This window comes from Lolium perenne, chromosome 1 (assembly GCF_019359855.2).
Source record: "Lolium perenne isolate Kyuss_39 chromosome 1, Kyuss_2.0, whole genome shotgun sequence".
NCBI lineage: Eukaryota > Viridiplantae > Streptophyta > Magnoliopsida > Poales > Poaceae > Lolium > Lolium perenne.
In genome coordinates this window covers 91,696,923-91,712,839 of record NC_067244.2, presented here as the reverse complement: position 1 = coordinate 91,712,839, position 15,917 = coordinate 91,696,923, and the positions used below count along the sequence as shown (strand labels likewise).

General features: G+C 45.6%; 1 long non-coding RNA gene across 1 annotated transcript; it reads left to right on the top strand.

Annotated features, from left to right (window-relative positions):
* Positions 1-6,034: 6,034 nt before the first annotated feature.
* Positions 6,035-14,671, top strand: LOC127305279 (uncharacterized). The gene is made up of 4 exons (XR_007853789.2): positions 6,035-6,284; positions 6,372-6,590; positions 7,449-7,511; positions 14,476-14,671. It is a non-coding gene; the product is annotated as an uncharacterized lncRNA (long non-coding RNA).
* The last annotated feature ends 1,246 nt before the right edge of the window (positions 14,672-15,917 follow it).

Below are 15,917 nucleotides of genomic sequence, written 5' to 3'. Positions count from 1 at the left end.
GACTTGGCCTTGGAGTACTTGATGTCCTCAATCACTTGGCGCTCGGCCTTCGATGCTTGGTGGACTAGCTCAACCATGTTGGAGTAAGGTTGGAACTCGACAATCCTCTTGATGGGATAAGTAAGGCCATTGAAGAAGCGAGCAATGGTTTGCTCCTCGGATTCTTGGATGTTGGCTCGCATCATAGTGAGCTCCATCTCCTTGTAGAACTCCTCAACGGTTTGGGTGCCTTGCTTCAACTTTTGGAGCTTGTTGAAGAGGTCTTTCATGTAGTGCTTTGGGACAAAGCGAGCATGCATCTCCTTCTTCATATCTTCCCAAGTGTCAATTGGAGGTTCACCCTTCTCTTCTCGGAGAGTGAGGACTTGCTCCCACCAAGTGTTGGCGTAGTCTTCAAACTCGAGTGATGCCATAGCCACTTTCTTGGCACCGGAGTAGTTGTGGATGCGGAAGATCTTGTCCACCTTGAGTGCCCATGAGAGGTAAGCTTCGGCGTCGTCTTCACCTTTGAACTTGGGCATGTTGAACTTGAGCTTGCCATACATGTTCTCTTCATCCTCCAAGTTTCTTCTACGAGGAGGGGCGCCGTCAACTCTTGCGGCTAGAGGTGGAATAGGAGGTCTTCTACGGCCAACCATAGCATTGGGTTGGTGGTGGAGTTGAACACTTGCTTCACTTGGTTCACGGTGAGGATGTGGTTGAAGATCTTGTCGCGGTTGAGGACGATGCTCAATGTTGGGTCTCTCATCTTGATCATGGTGAGGCTCTCCTCGTCCACGTTGGTCATGGTGAGGGTGGCGACGAAGATCTCGCCGAGGTGGATCTTGAGGATCTTGGTCTTGGGGATGGCCATCACGCCCATGGTGGGCATGGCGATCCACTTGGTGACGATCTTGTGGAAGGTCTTGAGCTTGTGGAGGATGCTCATGTGGACGAGCATGGCGATGTATTTCTCCACGCCTAGAGTTGGAGCGGGAGTCTTCATGACGAGCATGTGAGCGATGAGGTCGATGATGGTCTTCACGCCTTGAAGAAGAGCTTGGGGATGAAAGGCCACCATGAGAGTAATGGTCTTCATGCCTTGAGGAAGAGCTTGATGAAGAGGAAGTAGAGCGGTGTCGACGATGGCGACCCAAGTTGGTGATGGCGCGCTCGAGGTTATCCATGCGCCGCTCCATGTTGGCATCATTGGCCGCCATTTGGCCATTCAAGTTGTCCGTAGCTTCACGAAGAAGGGCCAAGTCGTGGTTCACGGTGGAGAAGTTGTGAGCCACTTCATCGTATTGCTCATCAATGCGCGTCTCGAAGAGGGAGAGTTGCTCCTTGAACTCTTGTCGTTGTGTCCATAGGTTGTGTTGAGTAGCCAACCTCTCGGTGTTGCGGAGGATCTCTTCCTCCCTATTGGTATCTCCGTTCCTATCCATGATGCAAAGACAAGAACTATGTTGTGTATGTTAGTGGAAGGAGACTACCTCGTACCCTTACCAAGGTAAGATAGTATTGAGGCAATCCACCAAACCGAAAGCAAGATCAAGTGTATCGGGAACACACGCAAAACCACACGCAAAAGCTAGCAAATATGGTGTTAGGCGAGTGTTGTGGAAAGCCAAAAGACAAATCCAAGATCGAGTATGTTGTTAAAAGTGGGTGAGTTCCAAAAATTAAGTGTCCAAATGGTGATCACAAAAACACGGAAAAGTTGTGGAACACACACACGAGATAAGCGGGGTTAGTGCAACCAAAAGTGAGCGGAAAAGTGTATGTATAAGTGCTCGGTGTCACACTAACACAAGGAGAGTCAAAGCTTTGGTTGCAAAGGAAGAGACAACAAGATTCACACGCGGCCTCTCTTCTCGTATCTCTCTTTGCTTAAAAGCTTGTTCTCTCTTGTATATGTTGGCACTTGCACTCGTTTGTATCTTTGGTGGCACGTGGACACTTTGTATGTATGGGCGTATGGATGTATGGATGTATGGATGTATGGTGCTACTCGCACTCTTTTTGTGTTTTTGGGGCTTTTTCACACACTATGTTAGCGTTAGCCTCGCTTTTGCTATCTTGCCACACGAGTGTTTGCTTGGATGCTTTACTCAACACGACACACACACCTCACAATGCGGGGCCACGTGCAATGTCTCGCAACACTAAACAAGCAATGCTCGGGAAGGTTGGATCGCAAAAGGAGCGAGGAGTTGCAAGTTATACCTCGATGTGTCGTAGGCGGTGATGATCACACAACTTGCAATATGGTGTAAGGATCAAGAGTACGTTTGCAAGTCGGGGTGCCGAGAGTGTCGTCGCTTGCGTCGTAGCTGCGGGTTAGATTCACACACAAGGCACTCAAACCAGAACAAGCAAACACAAAGGTGAAAACGTGGTCGAAATGTGGCTGGTTCCTGGCGGCAGTACCGGCCTGAATCGGGCGGCAGTGTCGGCCTGGGCGGCAGTGCCGGCCTGGATGCGGCGGCAGCAGCCGGCTTTGGCGGCATGCCTGATGGGGCGGCAGTGCCGGTCCCTGACGAACAGCTCGAGCTGTTCTTCGCGAAAAGCGGCCCAAATTCGACCAAAACGTCAGAAATCGATGGAAATGAGGTCTAGAAAGTGGGGAAAACGTAGATCAACCAGAGGGGCACGAAATCCATGGATCAAAACCACTCAAAACGCAACCAAATCACAGATCGGTCAAAAGGCAATTTGGGGCTATTTTTTGGGAAATTTTCTAGAAACGAAATTGGGTGGGTGGGAGGTCAAATCCGCGGTAACCAAGAGCTGCTGATACCATATGATGAGGTCTAAGACCCCGTGTGTGGCCCGATCTCGCGGATTGACTTCGAAACCAAGGGGGAAGATGGGAAAACGCGAGGAACACGAAGAACACGGCGATGAACACGAGGAACTCCGAGACTCACGCACACACACACACCCCGATACACCCGATGCTTACCTCCGTGGCTCGATGGACCACGCCAATAGAATCTCCGAGGAAGAGACACGCGGTAGAATTCCCCGGGGAGAGATTGGGATTGGAGAAGAAGAGCTTGGTGAGGGAGAGAGAGTATCTTGTACTAGAATCTCACTCAACAAGTTCCAAATCAACAACCAAGGTGCCTTGATTACAGAGGGATGATACCGAAGGGAGACTAAGCTCAAATTTAGGTTTGAGTTCAAAACAAGTCTAACCCTAATCTGGAGGAAGGGGTGAGGTACTTATAGGTCCAGATTCGTACAGGGGTAAAATCGGCACTACATAAATTATCCTGGTCCATAGATGCGAAATCAACGGCTGAGATGAAGTCAACAGGGGCTTGGCCGCGATGCCGGTGATGGTTGGCCGGCAGCGGTGCCGGTGGGGCCGGCAAGCCGCTGGTCGGAGGCCGCGATGCCGCTGGTCGCGTCTCGTAGGCCGGAGGGGCCGGCAGCTGCCGGTGTCCCGAGGCCGGCAGCGATTGGCAGTGAGCAGCCGGGCAAAGGCCGGTGGTTTGAGGCCGGCGATGCCGGGTGAGCAGGCCGGCAGTTGCCGGTGCACGGAGGCCGCGTGCCGGCCCTGAGGGGAGTCCTTCGGCGGCCACTCTTCTCCTCCTCCTTCCTTGTCCATCTTCGGGTCTGCTGCGACGTCCTTCTCTCGAGGTTTATATCTGATAACACAAAGCATATCGGCCTGAGGCAGCAGTCCGTCCAATGGGGTATCAAGATCAAGGGTAATGAGGAGTGAGTTCACCTTATCATGTAGCGCTTTGACTCGGGCTCGTGTCATCGGTCCACTTGGGGGACTTGTTGGTCTTGGTGTAGCGACGTCGGTGACCGGGGCTACATCAAACTCCGAGACTCACGCACGCACACCAACCCGATACACCCGATGCTTACCTCCGTGGCTCGATGGACCACGCCAATAGAATCTCCGAGGAAGAGGCACGTGGCAGAATTCCCGGAGAGAGATTGGGGTTGGAGAGGAAGAGCTTGGTGAGGGAGAGAGAGTAACTAGTACTAGAATCTCACTCAACAAGATCAAAGTCAACAACCAAGGTGCCTTGATTACAGAGGGATGATACCCAAGGGAGACTAAGCTCAAAGGTAGGTTTGAGTTCAAAACAAGTCTAAGGGGTAAGGAAGGGGTCCAGGCTACTTATATAGGCATACATGGCCAGCAAGGGCGAACAGGTACGCGAATGGATAACTTAAGGCAGTTTGGTGGGTCATTCCCGTCAGATCCGGTTTGGATCCGGTCTGACCGGGCCTATGACCGGGCTGTCCGGTCCTGGGTCCGGTCGACCGGGCGCAAACCGGGAATCTGCGAAGTTTCCGGTCTTCGTCCGGTACGAGGGAGCTGCGCCGGTTGGCGCCCAGTTGACCGGGCCTGTGACCGGGGCGTCCGGTTGTGGGTCCGGTCTGACCGGGCCCTGGACCGGCCAGCGTCCGTCTCTTCCTTGGAGCGCTTCGAGCGACGGCGGCTTCAGCTTCATGATCATCTCCATGTTCAGCTGCTCTTCTCCTTCCCTTGACCTTGCACCGTGGGAGTTCCTTCTCTCTTGGTCCTTGTCGATGTCGGCACCTATGGACACCATGATGATAGGCATGAGGTAGCATACCATTCAAGTTGGTGTTGAGGTCAACCATAGAGAGGAAAGAGTTCACCTTGACATATATGGCGGGGGTTTGTGTTGTTGGTCCACTTGGGGGACTCCTTGGCCATGGTGTGGCGTCGACGATAGGCGGGGCTACATCAGGTACTCAGTTCACATCAAAGTTTTGGCGCCAAATACATGAAACCTTAGGCACCAGACTTGAATTTAGTACAGCATTTCACCCGCAGACTGATGGTCAGACAGAAAGGGTGAATCAAATCCTAGAGGATATGTTGAGGGCTTGTGCTCTAGATTATGGATCAAGTTGGGATGAGAATTTACCGTACGCAGAGTTCTCATATAATAATAGCTATCAATCAAGCATTGAGATGGCTCCATTCGAAGCACTATATGGTAGGAAGTGCAGAACTCCATTACTATGGGATGGAGTAGGAGAGCGCAATTTGTTTGGGCCTGACATGATCAAAGAAGCTGAAGAAAAAGTAAGACTTATCCGTGATCGACTGAAAATAGCACAATCCAGACAGAAGAGTTATGCTGATTCTAGGCGCAGAGAAGTAACGTATGAAATAGGAGACCGAGCATATCTCAGAGTTTCACCACTACGTGGAGTTAAAAGATTTGGACTCAAAGGAAAGTTGGCACCACGTTTTATAGGACCATACAAGATTCTAGCACGCAAAGGAGAAGTTGCATATCAGCTGGAATTGCCAGAAGTCCTATCAGCCGTTCACAATGTGTTCCATGTGTCACAGCTGAAGAAGTGTCACCCGGAAATGGCCAATACACCATTGAGAGATACAGTTCCGCTAGAGGAGGTTCAGTTGGAAAGTGATCTCACATATGAGGAGAAGCCCGTTAAAATCCTAGAAACGGCTGAAAGGTTTACTCGAACTAAGACCATTAAGTTTTGCAAAGTTCAATGGAACCATCATTCAGAGGAAGAAGCTACGTGGGAACGTGAAGAAGATTTGAAGACAGAATACCCATACCTATTTGCTAGCCAATCTGAATCTCGAGGACGAGATTCTTCTTAAGGGGGGTAGGTTTGTAACATCCCAAATTTTACAATTAAGGATGTTAATAGTTGCATCATATCATCATGGCATACTATTTTAAAATTTGCATATTTGGTTTCCAAATTATTACAAGATTATGCTTAAGTCTGAAATCTAATTAAATGATTTAGTTTCGCAGATTTTATCTAGTTTTTGTTTTACTCTTTTCAAATTGTAAAGCTCATATGAGATAAGAAACAAATAAAAGAAAAGAAAAAAAAAAGAAAAAGAAAAGGAACGACCGGATCACACTTACCAAACGAAGCCACCATCCTCCGCGCGCACGCGCACGACCGCGTCCGCCAGATCGGCCAGCCAGGCAGCGGGAGGCCAGCTCCCTATCTTTTCTTTTCCTTTCTAGTTGTTTTCCTTCTCTTTCCTGCCAACGTGGACAGCGGGACCCACGTATCGTCTTCAACCTCCAGGTTAAGTTCGACAAGAATACGGGACGAACAAACCGACTAAAATCCCCAGAAAATCGCCCCGATTCCGTTCAAATCCGTGCCCCCTACTCCACGAAAACTCCTCCATATATACTCCCGCATCGGCCTCCCTCCGTTTTTCTAAAAATTACAAATCCTAGACCACCACAGAGCTCGTTCCAATCTCGCCGGAGTTCCACCGTCCTGAACTCGAAGACAAGGTTCCAGGACTCTCCGCCCCGCCCTTCTTTATCTAAGCTTCGCAGATTGTTCGATCTCATCCTTCTAATCTTTTTCCCCTCACGCAGACCAAAAGAAACCAGCAAACGGGGACGCCGGAGCTTCACCGGAGACGAAGTTCAGTTGGAACCACCGCTGTTCGGAACGAGGAGGGTCGCTGAAGCCGACGTGAACTGAATCATCTCGTCGAGCCACACGTCAGCGTCATCTTCGTGGAGCCGGAGGCCGCCACAACAACGTCGCCGCACACGCCCAGTCGCCGCGTCCGTCTGGTCGTCGACCACCTGGTAATTAAGGCACCGCTCCCAGCATCGTTAGTAGGACATGCTATATACGTAACATTGAACTGATATCAGCCTACCATGCCATGCCACGTGCCCCTATTTTTCTTTTCTACCAGCGCACATGCGATAGTATAGATCGATCAGATCGGAAAACTGCTAGCTCATCTTAGATGTTAAGACTTCAAAAAATCGTAACTTTAAATCTGCAACTTCGTTTTAGATTTTGTTTTTTGCGTTGAATTCGTAATCAAATTCCCTATCCACTGATACTAATTTTGTAAATTATAGAATTTTTGAGTTTATCAGTTAAAAATTGAACTTAGTATATTAGCATGTTACTTTCCGTCGTTCACGTGTCGCCGAAGCCGAAGCCGAGCCAAGCTGAAGCCGAGCCGAGCCGCCAGCCGAAGTCAAGCCGAAGCTGAAGCCGAGGAGCGCCACAACCGTCAGATCAAGATCCGATGCTTCGGGACGTGCCACGTCCCTACGTAAAAACAACAAAATCTGAATACTTCCAAAAATCATAATTAAATAATCATAACTCCGTTTTGATCGATTCTTTTTGCGTTAGTTTCAGAATTTTATTATCTACACCTTGAAGTTGGAATTTTCGAATTATAAGTAACTAATTATCACGTTGTAATATTGAATCTTAAACCTCAATTTGAACGTATAATATAAATCTTATTTAATTAATACATGTTGAAAATCAATGTTGGGATGTTCCCTGCATGTTAGACTTGATGCATAATATTTTGGTCGAATTTGAAGTATTTTATCATCATATCATAATTGCATGCATGCATATAGTGTGAAAGTTGCATTGGTTATTCATTGAATTATTTTTCACCTTTGCGATAGATTGTGCGGAGTGCGCGAGTGCTGCTGAGGAGGAATATTGTTTAGAGTGCTGTTCGGATCAAGGCAAGTTACACCTTTTATCAAGTTTCCCAAGTTTTCTACTATGCATGTCTTTTTCCTTCAAATGATTAGTATGCATGTGTAGGATGTTTTGGTAGATTTTACTTGGTGGATATTTTGCAAGTCGCGTGCTATTTTGTAGATTGCCATGAGTAGAATTATACTTAGAAATATTTCCACTTGATACCACCCATAGGAATGCCTAAATTTTTCTAAGTGCTATGCTTATGCTACGAAATATAAAAAGGGGTTCGAAACAAGAAAATTTTCTAAGTACTTGAGCTCTGGTTATGAGCGCAACTTTTCTCCCAAAATTCTTCTTCAAAATAAAACTAAGTTTTCTTCTGGGCGGAATGGTTTTGTGATAGGGCAAAGGTGTCCGATCTTTCGATGAGATTGGGATAATTCGATTTGTTGGTAGAGTTCGTGCTTGACGATCCGACTACACGTGCAAAGCTCGTGCGCCAATGCAATCGCTAGGACAATCTCCGGGAGTTACTGATCTTGCGGGAGCACGATCAGCCTGACCAGTAAGGGTCTTAATTCCTACCTGAAATCGAGAACAAGTAAGAACTAAAGATGCATTCAGAATATTGCGAATAGAGATGAAAGCTTGATTGATAATGGTGGGATTCCGAATAGTCGGTCTTATTCTGGGCGTTGGCCTCAAAAAAAGTACACGAAGTTGCAGCAATTGGCTAACTTTTAATCTAATCAAAATCCGAGTCTAAACCCTAACTCTTGGCAGCTATTTATTGAACAGATACAAACGCTGTAGTTGATCGTAGCCTCGTCCCGCACGGACGTCCGAGCATCGGTCTGGTACACGGCCCAAGTAGAGATGACGACGATTGGGCTAGCTCTTGGGCTTCGTGCCTTGCTGATGGCGCCGTGCCATAGATGGTAATAAATCACTTGTACATGCAATATGGACATGCTGTAGCGCACACCACTTCGTTTTCTCTTGGGGCGTTGCTTCACTCATCGATCTCTTGGCTGCTACTAGCATCTTTGGTGCATGTGCATAGACGTGAAGGTTCCATCTTGACATGAAGACATGAGGTGTACAATTGTACATATACATAACCGTATATAAATAGTTTTGGACAGCTTCTCGCATCTTCACACGTGGATTATAAATGTCTTGGATAAATCTGTATAAAATAATAGAAGGTGTTGTATTTTCGGTTCGGATTATAAAATAGTATATAAAAATATTAGTAGTAGAAATCACCTGAGAAATACATTTGCGCGTATTGCATTTGGTCGTATTCGAGCTATTCAAGTCCACATCATCCTCCCTTTCTTGAAAGTAAAGCCGTCCTCGGCGATGTTTATTCTGTAAACATGCTAACAAAAGAAACAAAGTGTGTACATGGTATATGTATATGTCATCCATTTTTACTCCTTTCCCTTTTTGCAAATTTAATGTCCAACATAAATAATTATTGTAGTATCTCAAAAGTTTACTAGTCATATTCCAACGTTCATCGCAACTCAGTTTGCATATAAATGTATTATCTTGTAAATTATAGTGCTCGTCGTTAAACCATCCCAACAGTTTAGCGCAAAAATGCAAAGACTCCAAATGTGTAAACACACTATGCTTCGAGCTATTCGGGCCATAATCAACATTATTGTTGGAGGTCATATCAAAACGACTGGGCATATACACAAATTTATATTCTGTCGAGCAAGCAAGTTTATCACACGTGATGCAAATTCTATGCACTAAAAAGTCATTATCTACGCCATAATCTCCAATCAAGTTAAAAGTAAAATCATGGATGTAGACACTCTTTAAACATGTAATTTCAGCAATCTTATTTCTAGCTTGCGACACAGACATGGGTGGATCCATCTTAATAGACCATAATGAAATATCATGGAAAAATTCGTTTATCACTTCATCATGTCTAACCAATTTTATGTGAGCCGAATCAGATGTCACTAACAAGTCACATGGTTCAATCGTAACAGCAATAATTTTAGTGGATGTACTCATCTCAATGGAAGAACTCAAATCAGCAATAGGTACACTCAAATCACTAGAAGAACTAGTTCCAGATATGGCTGCACTCAAAACAGTAGACATCTCAGTTATTTGATTATTTGGTACATTCAAAGCAATAACAGGATCATCTAACACAAGCGGTGTGATCAAAGCAATGACTGGCTCATCACATGTCATAGTTATGTCAACAGGGTATTGATCAATTGCATGTGTAGTAACGAAACCAGTACCTTCATTATTACCTTGCAGGCTCATCGTAGATGATGGCAATTCCATCAGGCTCTTGTTCATCTTATGTACACGTCTTCTAATTTTCTGTTCAGCTTTGCAAGCAATACAAAACAAATGGTCGATGGAAACCAATTCTTCATGCAATATTATATCCTGAATATCATGGTTTAGCCCTCTCCAAAATCTATCCATAAAATCATCTTCACTTTCTTCTAAAAAAGAATACAACAAGGTAGTTTCTAAGGCATCATAATATTCCCGTACGGTGTAGCTACTTTGATTCAGATTTTGCAATTTTTTAACCATGTCACGAGTATACCGTGATGGAACAAATCTATATCGCATAGCAAGTTTCAAATCATTCCAAGTAGTAGGTATATAATCAGGATATGACCGACAATATTCATTCCACCATAAAGAAGCAAAATCAGTGAATGTACTAATTGCAGTTTGTATTCTCTTTCGCTCAGAAAAATTATGGGAAACAAATATATCATTTATCTCAAACTCCCAGTCGATATAAAAAGCGGGATCATAACGACCATGAAATGGTGGCATGGAAAGAGTAACCTGATCATGGGTCTTAACCGTTCGTGGTCGTTGTTGCAGTTTGCTAGGTGGCGGCACATCGCCAACCATAGTCGACGCCCAAGAAATTCTAACTCCAGAAGCTGCCATGATTAGTAGAAAACAAGAAACAAATAACAAGTATATGTTCCTATTAACTACTAGGTGGTAGTGGTGGTATGCCGCTCACAAAATTGCAGATATAAAATTCTTACAAGTTCTTACCATTCAGGAGGCGGTGATCGGCAACCAACAGTATCAAGTAACTCTAAAGATTGAGCGAAGCGATTGCCAAGCACACGTATACCGCACGATGTAGAAATATGTAGAGATGTAGGTAGGCATAAATATGTGGAACTACCACCACAATAATCAATGTAAAGCTGAAAATCCGATCAACGTGGTCAAGTGCTGGTTCTAAACTAGACTGTACTAGAGACGCGAGCTTAGAACACACAGAAATTCACGTTGGTAGAAAGAAGATAAATAGCACCGGATCAAAAGTTTGTGGCCGACAGGATTGCTGTCGCGTGTCAATCAAAAGGCAACAGGGCGGAGGCTGATGTGACCCGCACGGCTACGTGAAGCGAGCGGCCAAACGGATGCAGAAATCTTGGCTAATTCCGGACAGAGAGACTTTAATACAACTGCTTTTCAGCTGAAAACGACTGAGAAGCTTTTTCTATACACGCATACAGCAGAAACAGATTGACACTTCTTCTTCTTCGTTTTTTTTTTTGGTCAATTTTTTTTTCTAGACAACACGGTCCAAATTCCGGAGTGGGAGACAAAACTGTCGTACAGAACAACCTATTGGAAACTATACTTTTTCCTTCTCCCTTTTTTTTCTTTTCTTTTTTTTTCTACTTTTTTTTTTCTCAAACAGATCTCTTTTCTTTGAAGCAACTCTCTCCTTGATACGGTCAGATTTGTATTTTCTCTGTATACTTCACGGATCAACTTGCAACACTTCAGATCATGATTGATACCCTTCCTTTTCTGAACTGATCCAAAACGCTAGGATCTAGCCTATAACAGCTGAACTCGACCAAAGTATGTTATGTAGAAAGGCGGCGGCGTCGCGGCGATGACAGGATGAACACGAAGAAACAGGAAACAGCAACGTGATGAATAGTAGATCTGATACAGTATGTTCTTTTCAATGGATGGACAAACGAACCAAACCGATCTGCTACTATTTTGATATGGCGAGCCGCGGTGCAAAACAAATGGATAGAGTGTGGCGGAAGGTGGTACCAAGACAGAGACCAAGCGACGCGACTATACGTGAGTAGAACTCGAAACTCTAAAAGACTAGATCTAAAACCAGCAACTAGGCACACGATGCAACGAAAATTCAACCAAACAAAAATAAACTGGCGATAGCGAAAAGGCTAAGACTGGTTTTAGGCGAGATGAACTAATCTAACTTCTTTTTGTGGGGCTTTTTTCTGGGTTATAGGTAAAATCAAATCTACACTAGGAAAACTGTAAATCTCACCGAGCAACCTGAAATCTGATACCACTTGATAGGGCAAAGGTGTCCGATCTTTCGATGAGATTGGGATAATTCGATTTGTTGGTGGAGTTCGTGCTTGACGATCCGACTACACGTGCAAAGCTCGTGCGCCAATGCAATCGCTAGAACAATCTCCGGGAGTTACTGATCTTGCGGGAGCACGATCAGCCTGACCAGCAAGGGTCTTAATTCCTACCTGAAATCGAGAACAAGTAAGAACTAAAGATGTATTCAGAATATTGCGAATAGAGATGAAAGCTTGATTGATAATGGTGGGATTCCGAATAGTCGGTCTTGTTCTTGGCGTTGGCCTCAAAAAAAGTACACGAAGTTGCAGCAATTGACTAACTTTTAATCTAATCAAAATCCGAGTCTAAATCCTAACTGTTGGCAGCTATTTATTGAACAGATACAAACGCTGTAGTTGATCGTAGCCTCGTCCCGCACGGACGTCCGAGCATCGGTCTGGTACACGGCCCAAGTAGAGATGACGACGATTGGGCTAGCTCTTGGGCTTCGTGCCTTGCTGATGGCGCCGTGCCATAGATGGTAATAAATCACTTGTACATGCAATATGGACATGCTGTAGCGCACACCACTTCGTTTTCTCTTGGGGCGTTGCTTCACTCATCGATCTCTTGGCTGCTACTAGCATCTTTGGTGCATGTGCATAGACGTGAAGGTTCCATCTTGACATGAAGACATGAGGTGTACTATTGTACATATACATAAGCGTATATAAATAGTTTTGGACAGCTTCTCGCATCTTCACACGTGGATTATAAATGTCTTGGATAAATCTGTATAAAATAATAGAAGGTGTTGTATTTTCGGTTCGGATTATAAAATAGTATATAAAAATATTAGTAGTAGAAATCACCTGAGAAATACATTTGCGCGTATTGCATTTGGTCGTATCCGAGCTATTCATGTCCACATCAGCAAAGGTGTCCGATCTTTCGATGAGATGGGGATAAATCGATTTGTTGGTGGAGTTCGTGCTTGACGATCCGACTACACGTGCAAAGCTCGTGCGCCAATGCAATCGCTAGGACAATCTCCGGGATTTACTGATCTTGCGGGAGCACGATCAGCCTGACCAGCAAGGGTCTTAATTCCTACCTGAAATCGAGAACAAGTAAGAACTAAATATGCAATCAGAATATTGCGAATAGAGATGAAAGCTTGATTGATAACAGTGGGATTCCGAATAGTCGGTCTTGTTCTAGGCGTTGGCCTCAAAAGAAGTACACGAAGTTGCAGCAATTGGCTAACTTTTAATCTAATCAAAATCCGAGTCTAAACCCTAACTCTTGGCAGCTATTTATTGAACAAATACAAACGCTGTAGTTGATCGTAGCCTCGTCCCGCACGGACGTCCGAGCATCGGTCTGGTACACGGCCCAAGTAGAGATGACGACGATTGGGCTAGCTCTTGGGCTTCGTGCCTTGCTGATGGCGCCGTGCCATAGATGGTAATAAATCACTTGTACATGCAATATGGACATGCTGTAGCGCACACCACTTCGTTTTCTGTTGGGGCGTTGCTTCACTCATCGATCTCTTGGCTGCTACTAGCATCTTTGGTGCATGTGCATAGACGTGAAGGTTCCATCTTGACATGAAGACATGAGGTGTACTATTGTACATATACATAAGCGTATATAAATAGTTTTGGACAGCTTCTCGCATCTTCACACGTGGATTATAAATGTCTTGGATAAATCTGTATAAAATAATAGAAGGTGTTGTATTTTCGGTTCGGATTATAAAATAGTATATAAAAATATTAGTAGTAGAAATCACCTGAGAAATACATTTGCGCGTATTGCATTTGGTCGTATCCGAGCTATTCATGTCCACATCATTTTGACGGGACAACGAGTGTGGAGATTGGTGGAGGACTGCCGCCCAGGATCAAAGAAGTCTGCCATGTTCCAGATGTCAGAAGCTTCCAGTGCAACCACAATACAATATGGGCTCTGTCTTGGCTAAGTACTTAGTGGGAAACCTCGCCTGGGTACCGCCATTGGGTGGAATTTTGGGCACGGGCGGATCCGGAAGGTGGAGGGGCTACTAAGGAAAAGCTTCGTCGTGACCTCGTCCTGGCCTTAATGAAGATGAAGAATTTTGGCAAAAAAGGCTTGGTTGTGAATTGTGGGTAAAGAGCGCAACCTCTCGAGAGTGTTAAACTGATCGATCAGCCGTGCCCACGGTAAAAGGACAATTTGAGCATCTGAATGATGGAGCCTCTGAAGGATTTCCTCTCTCTTTTTCAAAGGAATTTTCAAAACCCTATGGCGTGTGTAATATCGTTCATAGGTGGGTTTTGGGGCCTTGGTGTGTAATATCCAGGTGCTCGGGACTTGGTGTGTCATATCCAAGTGTTAGGTTGATTTGGACACTTGGTGTGTAATATCCATGTGATCCACTCGGCCAATTTTATTTATCAAATTTTTGCAAAGTAGGGTAAAAGATTTTCTCTCTTTACTAAGTAAAAATTGGCTTTACGCAAATAAACCTCAAGCCTCCTCTTGTCTGCTTGCATGTAGATTTAGTCAATTTTCTCCTTCTTGGTGTAATTTGCCATACATTCAAAGTATTGACCAAATGTATTTGGCTGCACTCATGTGCAGAATACGAAGGTTGAAGAAAGGTGCGCTAGGATCGCGGGTCTACACTCAATGAGCCTGTGGTGTTGATGGACTCATTTTATCTTAAGTTTTTTTTGTTGCTTTTATTTGAGCTAGCCTTGAGCTATGCAAAGTTGTAATAAATTAAACTCTGGATTTATTCGATTCGTGTAATAATGACATTGTGTTTTACATGGTATTTCATCGACTGTGAGTGCTAGCTTATGATCCAGGGACTAGAATGTTAATCACAGGGACTAAGGATCCTACCCGATCCAAGGTCATTACACTTGCAAACGGGTTGAATGATCCAGTAGTGCGTAAGGTATAGTCTGCTGAGCCTAGAGGGGATGTTCCGGGAATCAACTCTACGTTGGTTTTTAGGCCTTGTCTAGGGCTGGCTTTCTATGATCTTTTGTGTCTGCCAGGCTCAACTACGTGTAGGACGTTCCGGTTGTGTGGTGAAAACCCTAAATCGTCGTAGATCGTTTTAACTTAATGTTGATCAAGCAGGACCACCATGTTATTGTAGGCCCAATGCGAATCATGGGTGGATCGGCTCCTTGAGCCGATTCACAGGATAACCTGAGAGCCGATCGAGGCTCGTATTTAATGTTTACGTGTATGCCATGCAGGAAACTAGTCGAAGCAATCCATCACCTTCCTGACCAGGTATAGGTCAGGTGGCACGCCCTTGCACCAGCTCGGACGTGTGCCGGAGCATTGCGGGCCGTCGCCCGAGGGACCAGGACCCACCAGCAGTCCTGGGAGCCTCCCGGCTCTCCGTGTTGCCCGTCGCTGCTCGCCAGTGGGTTTTGGCAGGCAACACATTCTGGCACGCCCGGTGGGACATTCTACAGCAACTACGTCAACATCTGCAACTGAGATGGCGGACGCACCGGTTACGTACGAAGATCTGACAGAGGAGCACAAGAAGAAATACGATGAGCTTAAAGATCTCTTCGAAGCCGACCTCATCGGCTCTTTCGAGAGAACCCGTACACGTGGCATTAGGTGGAAAGGGTTCTCAGCTGAAGGCGCTCTCGATGGGGTGGATCTGTCTACCGCTTCAGAAGAACGCACCAGAGCTCTACGCCAGGAAGTTAACTACATGGTAGCTCATTCGCTACACCGTCATTCTGAGAGCCTGGTAAAGTCTTTCGAGCGCGTTGCGGTACGCGTGGTTCAGGAGATCATGAAGCATCAGTACTCCCCGTCAGGACCTACCCTGGGGACTCACCAGGGAGAAATACCGTTCCAGACCAGACCACAGATGCCTTTCTCGCTAGCAGCTCCAGAGCCGCCGGGTTCACCGGCGTACGTCGTCTACAAGATTGGAGGCGATCCTGCTGATTACCAGTTCCTGCTGGAACCGCCTAAAGAAATCCCGCATGGATACATGTGCACGTACGTGCCGGATTGCAATAACCTGGCGCGTACGAACC